This window comes from Microcaecilia unicolor, chromosome 1 (assembly GCF_901765095.1).
Source record: "Microcaecilia unicolor chromosome 1, aMicUni1.1, whole genome shotgun sequence".
Taxonomy (NCBI): domain Eukaryota; kingdom Metazoa; phylum Chordata; class Amphibia; order Gymnophiona; family Siphonopidae; genus Microcaecilia; species Microcaecilia unicolor.
The window spans coordinates 543337211-543353136 of record NC_044031.1 but is presented as its reverse complement, the minus strand read 5'-3'; the positions used below and the strand labels follow the sequence as shown (position 1 = coordinate 543353136).

The 15926-nt window shown below is 40.9% G+C and overlaps 1 long non-coding RNA gene across 1 annotated transcript; it reads left to right on the top strand.

The window, feature by feature from the left end:
* The first annotated feature begins 910 nt into the window (after nt 1-910).
* LOC115479140 lies at nt 911-14005 on the top strand. Its single transcript, XR_003943618.1, has 3 exons — nt 911-1181; nt 1787-1828; nt 12831-14005. It is a non-coding gene; the product is annotated as an uncharacterized LOC115479140 (long non-coding RNA).
* Nucleotides 14006-15926: the final 1921 nt, after the last annotated feature.

Below are 15926 nucleotides of genomic sequence, written 5' to 3'. Positions count from 1 at the left end.
TGTGGACTGTGATTGCCAGATAGCAACGAGACTACGGCAACCTTGCCGCGTAAGCACTTTCCCCACTAAAGTGAGGAGTTCGTTTATTGTACCTCTATGCCACAACTCCTTCCCTACGCCCCGCACTACCGACCACATCTACCGAGCGCTGGACTCTCGGAGTTGTGTGGGGCGAGGGCGCCACCTTTCTGCGCAGGCGCCTCGACGACGAAACGTCACAGCCTGTAAACCAACTGCTGCTTCCGGTTCCGCGCGGCCGGCCACTACTTTTGCGTATGGTCTCTATTAAGGAAAGGGAGTTAATGGTTCTGTTCTAAGAGCGGGGGTTGATTTCTTGTTATTTCCCTGTGGCCCTTAAGCGACGGAAGATTTACTGGGGAAAGATAGAGGATTTACTGTTCGCTCATCTGTGGCTTTCTCATCTCCCTGTTGGCGTAACTTTTCTGTCAAGCTGTTTTCGGGTTGGAGGCTGTGGGAACAATGATGCTATACTGTAACTTGATTCCTCAATTTAGGCACGTTGATGTCGCATGTTGAATGCCAATTCTGTAATAGCATTTGTATGCCCAAGAAATGCTAACGTAAACTCAAGCTGATGTGCCTAAATCTAGGCATGACCATTTATGCCGGTTTAGTGACAGGTGTAAATGGGTGTGCTTAACGTAAACCCCCTGGTGGTGGAGTTAAGCATTATACTTGATAATAAAATTGGTGTAAGTGAGTAGAGGCCAATAATAAAAACATCAACTAGGAGATTAACATTACATAGTAACATAGTAGATGACAGCAGAAAAGACCTGCACGGTTCATCCAGTCTGCCCAACAAGATAAACTCATATGTGCTACTTTTTGTGTATACCTTACCTTGATTTGTAGCTGCCATTTTCAGGGCACAGACCACTATAACATTTATAGCTATTCAGATATTAAGAATTCATATATATATATTTTCTGACCAAACAAATGTTAAAATGCTTATACATTCTTTTTTCAGGGATTTCAGCATTGTAGTACAAGATAGCAACACAGAACCAGTTTCAGATGAGTATATACACTAGATATTAATATTCCTTTCCCTAAACTTGTTCAGTTACATCAATTTCATTAAGAACTTGACACTTTTTACCCCTTTTTGTCTTTCAGGCTCAAGTGAATTATTTTTGTTATAGGATTCCAGACAGGTACGTAGGTTCTTTTATTTTATTTTTATTTATTGCATTTGTACCCACATTTTCCCATCTATTTTCAGGCTCTGTTCTTCCTCTATCTTTTCTCCTATTTTTTAATGTATTTTCTGATCTTTCGTGGATCCTACTTGAATCTACACTACCCAGACTGCAATGGCCTTAAGTACAAATCTATTTATGCCTCCAACTTCACATTTATAGGCACACAACTGTGGAATGCTTTACCCAAATCAGTCAAATGTACCCAGATCTACTTAAATTCAGAAATTATTGAAGACTGTTCTGTTCAAAAAGGCTATCCTTCAGACTCTACATAATTTCAAATAACTTTTAGTCTAAGAATGATTCAAGGACACTAATTTCTTTATTATCGTTTACATATTTGTTGTTTTAAATGTTGTTTACTATTTTACTTTTAAACTGTATAATTGTATTCATGCATTGTAGCTTTTTCTACAGATATGTGTAAGCCACATTGAGCCTGCAATTGGTGGGAAAATGTGGGATATAAATGTATTAAATAAATAAATCTTAAGTGTGCACACTTTGATTAAAGTAATTAGTAATTTAGCTCTAATTGTTCAATTCTCTGTTTGCAGGAATAGTGTTGACTGGCTTTGAAGATCTCCAGAACATCTCTGGTAAGAATCTTCTTGACTCTTCCTTTTCTTTTCTCTTCTCTTATATTCTGATTTTAACCAAATCAATAAAGAAATCTGTCTTCCTAGATGTGTGTACACTTTTTAATGTAACCTGATTGCAGCACATTTTTATTTGTTTCTTCTAGCTGCCATTTGAAATAAATAATTGTGGGTCCCTAATTATCCCAGTCCACAGCAATTCCCAAATGTCTTTACACTCTCACAACCACATTCCCCTTAATTCCTATCTAAGAAATTAACCAATTAAGAAAAAAATTCTCTACCAGTAACATCAGCCACTCAGGGCCTTAAAACTGCAGTAGGCATTTCAAGCAGCATTATCTGGAGCCAAAAATACAACAGGCACCTAAGTTTAACAAACTAACACTGACTCAATCAGACTTCACTCACCAAAGACAGAACTTTCTTAAAACCAATTTAAATGTGGTCACTCACACAGAACACATCACCAAACATCCTGCTCACACAGTATTACCCACCCAACTGCCTCTTTAGAAGCAATAGTGTCAGCAACATTAGAATGTTTCCTCTGTATCTAAGCAATCACAAAGCCATGTGCCTGTCTGATGCCTCTTTGTGTCCCTTCAGCCTCTGTACTGCCTTTGCTACACATTACCAGTTTTAAAACAAACAAATCTTTTTCAGCTGTCTCATACCATGGTCTCTAAATAAGTTTTCTTTCATTTTTTTTCTTTTCTTATCTCCCACTGTCTCCTCTCACCAGTTGTGAGCCACAGCATTCACTCTGCTGTACAGCTCTTTTCTTATGCAGCCTTCCTCTTTGTCAGCCCAGTGCTGAACCCATCCAGTCTGGCAGCCCCAATAGTAAAAGTAACATTTAACCCTTTGGGTTACATTAAGTGCACCATGTAAAGGGACCAATACAGAAAGGTTTCTTGTATGTTTTGTTATTTGTTTGTTACATTTGTACCCCGCGCTTTCCCACTCATGGCAGGCTCAATGCGGCTTACATGGGGCAATGGAGGGTTAAGTGACTTGCCCAGAGTCACAAGGAGCTGCCTGTGCCTGAAGTGGAAATCGAACTCAGTTCCTCAGTTCCCCAGGACCAAAGTCCACCACCCTAACCACTAGGCCACTCCTCCACTCCACTTGTAGAGCTACATGCGGCTTCTATCCTGAGCGTAATATCAGAACATGCAATAAGCTAATTTTATATAAAAAAGTTTTATGTGGAAAACCTGCAGCACTGTGGAGGGAGTATGCCAGATGCATGCACACAAGGTTTCATGCTAAGCTCTTGTGTGCATGTCCAAACAAAAACAAAATGTCAGTACATATAAGCACTTGTTCTCTGCTTAAATATGAGCCTTACATAAACTGCTTACACATAACATTTTTGTGATCATATTTAAGCACAGAAGAACAAGAGTCCATCCATTTGTGCTTTCACTTTTGGTTTTGTTCTGACATGTGCTCATGTTTGTTACTTTCCATCTGCCTTTAAACCTTACAGAGGCTTCCTTCTGCTTGCAAAATAAGAAACAAATTGACAGTTAAATTTGAAAGATTAACAAGAAATTCTCACTACAAAGCCTTCTACACCTCCCCAGACCATATCGAAAAAACTCTCACATTGAGCATGAGTCAGAAGTAAGCGGCATACTCTCTGCTTTGCACGGAATACCTAAATTAGCTCATCAGCATACATTTTAATACAATGTGTGATTGTGCCTTCCACACGAGTTAACACCCGTGCACAAGTACTCTCTATACTGCTATGGATTTACATCCTGCTTCACTAACACAGACTACTCAATAATTACTGTGGATTCTCTTGGATTCGTATTGGGTAAATGAGACCTTTATTAGAGGTTCTAAAATCTACGGTGATTAAATCATCTAACTAAAAGAAAGCTATAAGACAGATATATACATATTATACATACAACATCACTGGTCAGGAATTTCAGGCCCTTATCTCATCAGCCGGGAGGCCCGTTGCAGCGAAAGCCCAAAGTCTCTTTATGACCAGGAACAGTCTTTTCTGCGCGATGCATCCACCCACAGATGAGCCTCAGAGCTCTGCTGCAACAAGCCCCCCTTTTTATTAAACTAAAGCTTATTTTCAGAGCCAAGGAAAATTACAGAATTCTTGATAATAGGTAAACAAGCCATACTGTGGGAGTGTGGTCACGTTTCCAAGTCCAGGTGGCCAGTCTGAACTCAAAAACAAGCGCCATCCCCCTCTTCACATACCAAATTAATTACTGCTGTGTCTTATCTTCTACATTCCAACTTGTTTTCACACAAAGTTAAAGAATCATTTTTAAACAGAATTACTTCTAATCACAAATACAGACCCCGAGTGCACTTGTTGGTCAAGGCAGATAGAGTTGAAAAGCAATCTCTAAAATCCTTTTATTACACTCTCTACATTGCTTGGCATGTACAACCCGTGGTAACCCTGTGGCTGCTTTCTTCATTGGCCCCAAAATGTGTAAACTTGTAAGCATGTAACTTCTAGAATGCTAAGTTATGACACGCCCATAGTCTGCCCATGTTCGGCCTACATATATGAACTTTCTTGCAGTTACACATTATAGCACTTGGGCGTGAACTTATACAATAGTGCCTAGTTCACTTATGTGTAACTTCTAATTTAAGTGTAGGCACCAAGTTATAGAGTGGCCTTTTGTGTTTCCACCACAGGCTGCTGGGATCCTATTGGTTTACCCTAGTGTATGGAAAGTAAAGAGAGTCAACCTTCAAAGATGAGGTAGGGGGTAGTAAAGAGGGGGGAATAGTACTTCTGAGGGGCTTGCAGACCAGACAGGTTAGTGATGGTTTTCCACAGCCCTCTGGCATGTCTTTCTTTAGCAGGGTCTGAGGCATCTTGGCAGTGGGTGCTATTTACCCTGGAGGCTCCTGTGCCTGCCACGGTGGTAGGAAGATAATGGAGTCACTGCTGAAGGAAATGATAATTAACTTACTAGAAGCCAATGGGTTACAGGAGTCAAGACAATGTGGCTTTACCAAAGGAAAATCCCGCCAGACTAATCTGATTGACTTCTTTGGGTGACCAAAGAACTGGATAAAGGACATGCGCTAGATGTAATTTACTTGGATTTCAGCAAAGCCTTTGATACAGTCCCTCACAGAAGACCCTTGAGGAAGCTGAGAAGGCTGAACGTAGGACCCAATGCGGTGAAATGGATTGGAAACTAGTTGAACGAAAGGCGACAGAGAGTGGTGGTAAATGGAATCCACTTGGAGGAAATGAAAGTAAGCAGTGGAGTGCCTCAGGGATTGGTGCTGAGGCTGATCTGTTTAATATATTTGTGAGAGTCATTGCTAGAGGGTTAGAAGGAACAGTTTTCCTTTTTGCGGATGATACGAAGATAGCCAAGAGTGGATACCTTGGAGAGGGTATAGAAACCATGAGAACGGATTGCCAAATGTTGGAAGAATGGTCAAGAGTCTGGCAGTTAAAATGTAATGTGAAGAAGTGCAGAGTGATGCACTTGTGTGCAGAAATCCAAAAGAGATGTACCAGATAGGAGGAGAGAGATTGGTAAACTCGGCTCAGGAGAGGGACCTTGGGGTGATGGTGTCTGAGGTTCTCAAGTTGACAAAACAATGTGAAAAGGCGGTGGCCATGGCCAGAAGGATGCTAGGCTGCATAGAGAGGTGTATAACCAGTAGAAGATGTCCCTGTTCCAAGTTGGTGAGGCCCTACGTGGAGTATTGTGTTCAGTTTTGGAGGCAGTATCTTGCTACAGATGTAAAAAAACTGGAAGCGGTTTTAAAAAAGCAACAAAAATGTTAAGTGGTTTGTGTTACAAGGCGTACGAGGAGAGAAACTTAATGACATGAACATGTATACCCTGGAGGAAAGGAGAACCAGGTGTGATATGATAACAGGCATTCAAATATTTGAAAGGTATTAATCCGCAAACTGACCTTTTCCAGAATCAGGAAGGTAGTAGAACTAGAAGACATGAATTGAGGTTGAAGGGAAGGCCGACTCAGAAATAATGTCAGGAAGTATTTTTTTCACCGAGAGGATTGTGAATACTTGGCATGCCCTCCCGCGGCAGGTGGTGGAGATGAAAACTGTAACAGAATTCAGAAATACATGGGATAAACACATAGGAATCCTGTTTAGAAGAAATCAATCTAAAGAAGCTTGGCAACACTGGTAATTGGGAGGCAAAACCAGTAATGGGTGGACTTCTACACTCTGTGTCCTGATCGTGGCTGGATAGATTTGAGTGGGCTGGAATGAAGCTTTTCAAGGGCTTCTATGATAATTTCAGAAGTTTTAAAACAAGGACAGTGCAGGACAGACGTCTGTGGTTTATGCCCAAATCAAGATCAGGTATACATATGTTGTATCATCTCATACCTTATGAAATGAGTTTATCTTCTTGGGCAGACTGGATGGACCGTGCAGTTCTTTATCTGCCGTCGTTTACTATGTTACTATGTCTGGAGGCCACCAGTGCAGTCCTGACAAACCTGGTGAGTACATTTTAAAGTGTGTACAGAAGATAGGAATTCACTAGCTTCAGTGTAGTTAAGTATGTGTGAGAGAGAGAGAGAAAGAAAAAGAATTTTATCTCCGTCTCTCACTCTACCGTCTCATGCACAGGTACTGTGTTCTCTTTGCTGGTCCTTCTATAGATTTGGTCACAGCAATGAAACTGAAATAATTTATTTTCCAGGATAAAAGGCCTTAGGTGTTTTACTTTTTAAAAGGAGTCTGGGTTTCTCATTTATGATCACTCAGGTCACTTGTCATTAATCATTATTTCAGTTGGCAGATCTTGAGATTTCAGCTCCCCAGACGTGCACCACTCCAATACTTGAAATGAAGGGATGGGATTTTGTAGAAGAACTGTCCAGGGTAGCTCCAAAAATCCTTGGAGTGCATGCATGTCGGTGCCCATTGCAAATGGCATGGTATGCGCTGGCTCTGCTAGAGGACTCTAAAGCTTAGATATGAAAGGTGATCTATTAATATTTTGAGAATCTGAAAGGAAGGCACCTGAAGCAGCACATGAAAGACATGCAGGAGTCTGATGGCTACATATGATAAATGCATTTATTGTGCAGTTTCTTTATAAAGTGTGTGTGTGTGTGTTCATTTGCTCTTGGATAAGATTTTTCCTTGTCATTCACCAGACTAATGGGTTATGTCCATCCACCAGTGGAATGAGACAGAGAAAATAGTTCCAAGGGTATCATGCAGCCTGGAATGCTCAGTATTTGGTGGACGACTTGTGCAGCTCATGTCTGGTGCTTCAGTGGCAGCTCCTGATCTGTTTTTTTTTCAGCTCTCAGTTGAGCATGGGGTTATAGCTGATGACTGGAGTGGGTGATACCCGGTGGGACTGGATCCCTCATACATCAGCTGGGGTGACAGTGGCACTGTCCCCGGGCATTGGGGAATAGTTCCATCTTCGGACATTGAGCACTGGCTGTCATTTATGGCTTCTTATCCAGACATGGAGTCTGGCTGCATCACTGGTTATCGAGCAGAACTCTTCTCTGACTGAAGGGCTTGGCGCCCTCTCGAGTTTGTCGGCCATGGATCCACCTCTGGAAGCTGGAGATGCTTCCATCTTCGGGATCAGGCATTTCTCCCTCTGTGGGGGGAGAGCATGCTTCCCCCTGTATAGTATTCTATGCCATACTTTGTACTGTTATTTGAATATTTTGACTGCTGTAATTGCCTATTGCTCATGCTTGATCTATTCTTACTATACACCGCCTTGAGTGAATTCCTTTAAAAAGGCGATAAATAAATCTTCATAAATAAATACTGGGCAGGATCCTGTAGTTGATGACTGAGCACAACCCTATCTCTGGCAGTTGTGCAGTGACTATCTTTGCGGTTCACAGGCCTTTTCTCTGGATCAGGACGCAGTCCCTTTTCTGTATATAGGGCGTCATTACTCTTCTAGCAATAAGCAGGTGTTCGTCAGTGTGGGGAGGGCTGCAGTGAAGTACGTTTTGTCACCTTCAGTGTCATCTGCTACATGCCACCTGGTTGTGACAGCTAAGTGTGACACCTGCTTCAGATTGAGCCTTGACCCGTTTCCCTTTGGATGGGGTCTAAGGTTGGGCCTTGATTGCTCAAGGGCTCTTAGGTATACTCAGTCTAGGCGCAGGTGACTTCCATGACTGGCTTTGTTGGCTTTTATTGTTGCACTACAGATCACCATTGCTTGGCTATACGAAATACTGAGCATTCCAGGCTGCATGATACCCTTGAGGGGCGAGTCACTTGGAACTGTTTTCTCTGTCTCCTTCCACTGGTGGATGAACATAACCCATTGGTCTGAACTGGTTTGGTTAGATTAAAGGAAATATTTTTTCATACTGCATAGGTAGCCTTTGTCCAAATAAATGATGAAATTTAGAGACTGGGAAATGCAGATTGTGTTTTTTTCTAACACATAAATGTTGAATGTCTTACCCACTTAACTTGATGCTATTGACCATAGTGGCATCCCCTGTTACATTAGCTCCAGTGGTATATGTAGCGCTAAAGTTTAACATAGCTAGCTGAAGCAGATTTTTCATTGTCCCATTTCTCAGTCTGTGACAGGTCCAGCTGTGATTAGAGTGACAGACGTTTCGCTGTTACATAAGTGTTGCCATACTTGGACAAACTGAAGGTCCATCAAGCCCAGCATCCTGTTTCCAACAGTGGCCAAGCTATGTTACAGATACCTGGTAAGATCCCAAAACATGCATTTTAAGCTGCTTATCGTAGAAATAAGCAGTGGATTTTCCCCCCAAGTCCATCTTAATAATGTCAGGATTCTCGTGGAACCACTGGGTTAGTGAGCCCTTGGGCCACTGCTGAGGAGTGGCAGGAGAATCGCCCAAACACAAGACAAGGCAGAACAGATGTATCGGCAAACCCAGGACTGGAACTACTAGATGGAAACTGCAGCCGAGGCAACGCAAGCTGGAGCAAGCAGGACAGGAAATCAGCTAAACTTCACCTGCACTTGACCGCCGTTCCTCAGGAGTTGAGCCCCTGGGTGCAGGCGGCCGGCAGGACTTACCGGACAGGGCAGGAAGTCGGAACTGCAGGGATCAGCAGCCGGCCAGTAAACAGCAGATCACTCCAGAAACCACACCAGGGTCCCAGACAGCAGCAAGCAGAGAAATATTCCAGGAACCAGACAGGGTCCAAGGCAGGCAGCAAGCAGTAGAATAAACCAGGAGACAAGCCGGGTCTAGGCAGGCAGCAGGCAGTAGAATAAACCAGGAAGCAAGCAGGGTCAAATCCGCAACCGGGAAATAGCACAGAAGCACTGCAACTAACTCTCACCAAAGGAAACTCCTCTGAGGACCTCTGTTGCAAGGCAAACTAGAAAGCTTCCCAGGTGAGTAATAAAGGCAACATACAAGGGAGTTCACCAGGTACGGGTACTGCTTAGTTCCAAAAAACTCCCAAAACAATCTGGAAGGCTGGAAGATCTGGACCAGACCAGAATATCTTCTGGAACATGGGAAACAGCAAGCAATCCGTTCATAGCAGCCACCAGGTCTAACCACCGGGGGCCGAGGTGACTGAGAGCAAGGAACATGGGCACAACCGTGACAAATAATGGTTTATGGACTTTTCTTTTAGGAAGTTAGCCAAACCTTTTTAAAACTCCACTAAGCTAACTGCTTTTACCATATTCTCTGGCAATGAATTCCAGAATTTAATTACACATTGAGTGAAAAAATATTTTCTCCAATTTGTTTTAAATTTACTACTTTGTAGCTTCATTGCGTACCCCGTAGCCCTAGTATTTTTGGAAAGAGTAAACGAACGATTCACGTCTACCCTTTCCACTCATTATTTTATGGATCTCTATCATATCTTCCCTCAGCCATCTTTTCTCCAAGCTGAAGAGCCCTAGTCGCTTTAGCCTTTCAAATAGGGAAATCGTCCCATCCCCTTTATCATTTTCATTGCCCTTCTCTGTACCTTTTCTAATTCCATGATTATTTTTTTTAAATGTGATGACCAGAATTGTACACAGTATTTGAGATACAGTTGCACCATGGAGCGATACAAAGGCATTATAACGTCCTCATTTTTGTTTTCCATTCCTAACATTCTCTTTGCTTGCTTACCCACCACCACACACTGAGCAGAAGGTTTCAAAGTATCATCAACGATGACACCTAGATGCTTTTCCTGGTCGGTGACTCCTAATGTGGAACCTTGCATCACATAGCTGTAGTTCGGGTTCCTCTTTCTCACATGCATCGCTTTTGCACTTGATCATGTTAAACTTACCATTTGGATGCCTAGTCTTCCAGTCTCGTAAGGGCCTCTTGTAATTGTTCACAATCCTTTTGCGATTTAACTTTGAATAACTTTGTGTTATCTCACTAGTTACTCCCATTTCTAGATCATTTATAAACATGTTAAAAAGCAGAGGACCCAGCACAGACCCCTGTGGAACCCCACTACCTACTCTTCTCCATTGAGAATACTGACCATTTAACCCTACGTTTTGTTTTGTTTTTTGGGGTTTTTTTTGTAATTTTAATGAATTTTACAAGATACACTTGTACAGAAAAGGAGTATTATCATACCATACAAGAAAATATTTTATAAAGAAAATCTATTAAATGATAATTACTGCTAAAGTCCACAATTATAGGCAAGGCACAATTCAAAAATTGGTTAACATAGGAAAAAATGAGTAGAACATGTTCCCACTTATCCTATCACGGAGTAGATACTAATGGAGGAAGCACAAGAGAGTTTACGGCTGATTCTTGTCTGGAGTCCAGGAATTTTGCTAACTGATCACTCTCAAAGAAAACATATTTAATTGATTGAAATTTAACAACACATTTGCAAGGAAAATTAAGCCAGAAAATTCCCCCCTGTGACATACACGATCACGAAGTTTCAAAAAAGACTGACGTCTTTTCTGAGTTTGTCTAGCAATATCAGGAAATACTTTGACTTTGCAATTCAGAAAGACTTCATGTCTATGTTTAAAGAAAGTTTTCAAGATCCAGTCCCGGTCCGGCTGTAGAACAAAGCCTATAATTAATGTAGCAGGTTGTACTCCACATAGTTGATCTTCAATTGTTTGTGATAAATTCAAATTTAGCTCCTCAAATGGGGTTTCCATAGATGGTATTATGCGCTCACTTGGTTTCTTAACATAGGGAGCCAAATAATAAATCCTTGCTACAGGTGGAAACAATTGTTCAGTAATTTTTAATACTTCAGAAAGATATCTTTTGAATGTTATTAAAGGAGCCACTGCTGGAACTTTAGGAAAATTTATAAATCTCAATGTTTTCATCCTTTGTAAATTTTCTAAAGTTTCTATTTTCCTCTGTAAGTATACATTTTCTTTTATTAAAGTTATTTGACTCTCTTTAATTTGATTTGTTTCAAGTATAATTGTTTGTTCAAAAGTTTTAGATTGTTCCAACTGTTTTTCCAAGTCTGCTATTTTAGCTTGATTTGATTGAGTAACTTTAACTATTGGAGATAATTTCTGGGTTAAAGAATCTTCTAAACATTCCAAAGCATCCCAAATTTTTTCTAGGGTTATTTTCTCCGGTTTTTTAGGAAATAATTTCAATGTTACCTCTTCCTGAGCTCCTTTCTCAGAGCCAGTCTTGCTCTCCTGTGATTCAACTCCTACTCCTTCGGTATTCTCAGCAGTAACCACCAGCACTGCTGCGCTCGGCGTTCTGCTAGCAGAGTCTGCCCCTGCTCCCAGATCAGACATCTCCTCATCGGGTCTAGTCAATCCAGGGCTCTGGTCTGCCAGTATTGCCGGCATCGAAGGAGGACTCCATTCCTCTGGGCTCAGAGTGGTCTCTCCCTCAGGCAGGTAGGTCGGTTCTCCTCTCATCGATCCCTCCTGCAGCAAGGGTTGTTGCCCAGTCAATTCTACTCTGGGAACAGTGAAACGGTCCATCGGTCCCAATTCCTGTCTTGCAGAGGGAGCAGGGTAAGCCCTCTGTTTGCCCCGTCTCTTGGGCATGGAAATGTATTTTTTAAGGAAAAAAAAACAGCAAGAGGGAGTTGAGTGAGGAGCTGTTTCACACACGTCCTATTCAGACGCCATCTTGCCTCTCCTGGGTATATCCGTTTTGTTTTCTTTTAACCAGTTTTTAATCCATAATAGAACACTACCTCCTATCCCATGACTCCAATTTCCTCTGAAGTCTTTCATGAGGTACTTTGTCAAATGCCTTTTGAAAATCCAGATGCACAGTATCGACCGACTCACCTTTATCCACATATTTGTTTACCCCTTCGAAGAAATGTAGTAGATTGGTGAGGCAAGATTTCCCTTCACTAAATCCATGTTGGCTTTGTCTCATTAATCCATGCTTTGAACATGCTCTGTAATTTTGTTCCTTATAATAGTCTCTTTCATTTTGCCCATTACCAACGTCAGGCTCACTGGTCTATCATTTCCCAGATCACCTCTGGAACCTTTTTTAAAAATCAGTATTACATTCGCCATCCTCCAGTCTTCCAGTACCATGCTTAATTTTAAAGATAAATTATATATTACTAACAGTAGTTCTGCAAGTTCCTTTTTCAATTCTATCATTACTGTGGGATGAATACCATCCGGTCCAGGCAATTTGCTATTCTTCAGTTTGTCAAATTGCCCCATTACATCTTCCAGGTTTACAGAGATTTGATTCAGTTTCTCTGACTTGTCAACTTTAAGCTTCCTCGGTGAAGACAGAAGCAAAGAATTCATTGAATTTCTCCGCTATGGCTTTGTCTTCCCTGAATACCCCTTTTAGGTAAGAGTCCAGCAGTAGTACCAGCATTCAGGATAAACTCTTTAAAGCATTATTGTCAATGTGAATAATTGTGTCCCATACTATTTTATTTTTATACATTTTTCCATTTTGCTTTTTTTGTAATGTATATTTTTCCACTTTAGCAACATACAATAATTTTTTGTACATTGTGTGAGATTCTCATATAATAAATCTTGTATTTCAGAACTGGCAAAGCTGGTGAGACCTGTAGTGGGAAGACTGAGAGCACTACATACTGGTGTTGAAAGAGCCCCAGTTTCCATTAGTTTACCCCTACACCAGCAGTGTGAAAGCAGTTGCTGGGACTGTTGGCTGTTTCCAGTGCCTCAACCAGGACTGTTGAAATCTTCTTTATAGTACCATAGCTTGAATGTGTATCCAAGTTTACTGGCTTAAAGTGGTAAGTCCTTGGTTCTTCCCTGAGGTTCAGGTCTGGCTCCAGCCCGACTTCAAAGCAAAACTTATGAAGGTAAATCAAATGGCTTACCTCAGCCATATCATGATTATGGAGCAGTACCTTCCACGTCATATGCTGGGGATTCAAATCTTGTCTCCCTGGGCCTCCTTATCCTCAGCCTAGCTCTGTCTTCTATACTCCCAGGTACGGGCTCCGCCCTTCCTAGCTCACCTCCTCAAGGTCTCGAACTATTAAGGTGATCCAGGCTATTGAAGGGTCTGTTCTTAAGGTGGGCCAGGCTATTGAAGGGCCTTTTCTTAAGGGAGAAGGGCAGTGTTCTGTAGACCCCCTCACAAAAACGTTTAGAAAACTTTTTAAAATGTTTTTGTACAATTTGTTTTGCAGCAGTAATGTACAAATTTATAAGCTGTAATTGTTTTTTATATTTGATTATTTACTGTACTCTCAGAATGTACTGGTTATCTTGTGTTATCCATGTTGAACTAATTCTTTTAAAATATGCGGAATACAAGAATAAATATAATCTTTTAATCACCATGAAGGACATGGATCTAACTCACATCGTCCCTTACCAAACTTCTTGATTAAAGATACTATTGATCCTGTTTGTTTATCTACCCAGGAGGCAGAGATGCAGGGAGGAAGAACAGATCTGGATGAGTGATATCCTACAAGCAGTCAAACTGCATGGCTTAAAGCTTGGCTATATCTTTGCAGTGAAAAGGGAAATAAATTGGGCACACTGGATAGGCTATTTTGTTACTCTTCCAAATGAAGGCATATCAATGTAATCCTATCCATGCGGTCAATTCCAATATGCTTATATTCTGTCTTGGATGTCTGCGACACTATACAGCTATAAATATAACTAAACTCTGATTCATCTTGACCTACAATGACAGGTTTAATTTCCAAAACATTTATTGAAAAGAAAGTAGAAAATATAGAATTTGCTGTAAGATTAAATTAAATAAAAATAATTGACACAATCTCTGAACTGTTCTTTGATTGCATACTTCTAAATTACTGTGAAAAGCTATGTTTGCTTAGTTTCTGAGAGACAGATGGGATTTATGCTGCAGGTTTATCTAATGGCTGCTGACATAAAACAGGATCCCCACTTAGAATCAAATCTTTCGGCATTCACTTCTGTATGTCTAATCAGAGCACAGATTACAACTTTATTTAAGAACAAAAACTATGAGTGCAATATTCACCTACCACCACCAGGTGGTAGCATAACTCTTAAGGAAAGTTTAACTGCTGTTCTGAATTTCACATTAAAACAAGGTTATCAATAGAAATCAAACAAAATAAAACATGGAAAAGAAAATAAGATGATACCTTTTTTATTGGACATAACTTAATACATTTCTTGATTAGCTTTCGAAGGTTGCCCTTCTTCGTCAGATCGGAAATAAGCAAATGTGCTAGCTGACAGTGTATATAAGTGAAAACATTCAAGCATTACTATCACAGTCTGACAGGGTGGGAGGATGGGGGTGGGTAGGAGGTATGCATGGGGACATCAAAGCATATCATTGATATTCTAACAGAATGGGTGTGGATAGGTGAGGGGTGGGGTGATCAACAGAGAAATACAGCTTTATGGTTTATAATGGGCTAGGAACCCCAGATCCTTGTTAAGTCCTTTCTGTTGGGTGTTAAAATATTCAATCGTTCTGACTTCAAAGGTCTTACGTTCTTGTATGGTTTTAAAGTTACCTTTCAGGATTCTCACTGTGAAGTCACTCGTACAGTGTCCTAGTCCTGTAAAATGCTGACCAACAGGGGTGGGAGCCCTACTGGCATCAGTATTGTTCATGTGATGTCTATGTAAATTGAATCTTGTCTTAAGCATCTGGCCTGTTTCTCCAATATAGCATCCTTCGTTACATTTTTTACACTGAATGATATATACCACATTGGAAGATGAGCAAGTGAAAGATTCCTTTATGTTGAATATCTTTCCTTTGTGGATGACTGTGGGGTCCTGTGAAATGTTTTGGCATAGTTTGCAACTGGATAAATTACAGGGAAGTGTGCCCTTCTGTTCCTTTTCAGTCTGTGATGGAAGTTTACTTCTGATTAGCTTAAGACAAGATTCAATTTACATAGACATCACATGAACAATACTGGTGCCAGTAGGGCTCCCACCCCTGTTGGTCAGCATTTTACAGGACCAGGACACTGTACCAGTGACTTCACAGTGAGAATCCTGAAAGGTAACTTTAAAACTATACAAGAACGTAAGACCTTTGAAGTCAGAATGATTGAATATTTTAACACCCAACAGAAAGGACTTAACAAGGATCTGGGGTTCCTAGCCCATTATAAACCATAAAGCTGTATTTCTCTGTTGATCACCCCACCCTCACCTATCCACACCCATCCTGTTAGAATATCAATGATATGCTTTGATGTCCCCATGCATACCTCCTACCCACCCCCATCCTCCCACCCTGTCAGACTGTGATAGTAATGCTTGAATGTTTTCACTTATATACACTGTCAGTCAGCTAGCACATTTGCTTAATTCCGATCTGACGAAGAAGGGCAACCTTCGAAAGCTAATCAAGAAATGTATTAAGTTATGTCCAATAAAAAAGGTATCATCTTATTTCTTTTCCATGTTTTATTTTGTTTGATTTCTATTGATAACCTTAAGAGTGGACTAACACGGCTACCACACTCCTCTACATTAAAACAAGGTAAGCCATGCTGAGTCTGAGTAAGATCCATTGAGCCCAGCATCCTTTCTCTGCTATTGGCCAGTCTGAGTCAAAAGTACCTAGCCAATCCCAAAAAGTAAATGAATTATTACAACAACAAAAAGTAAACTAAATTATAGTAACATATATA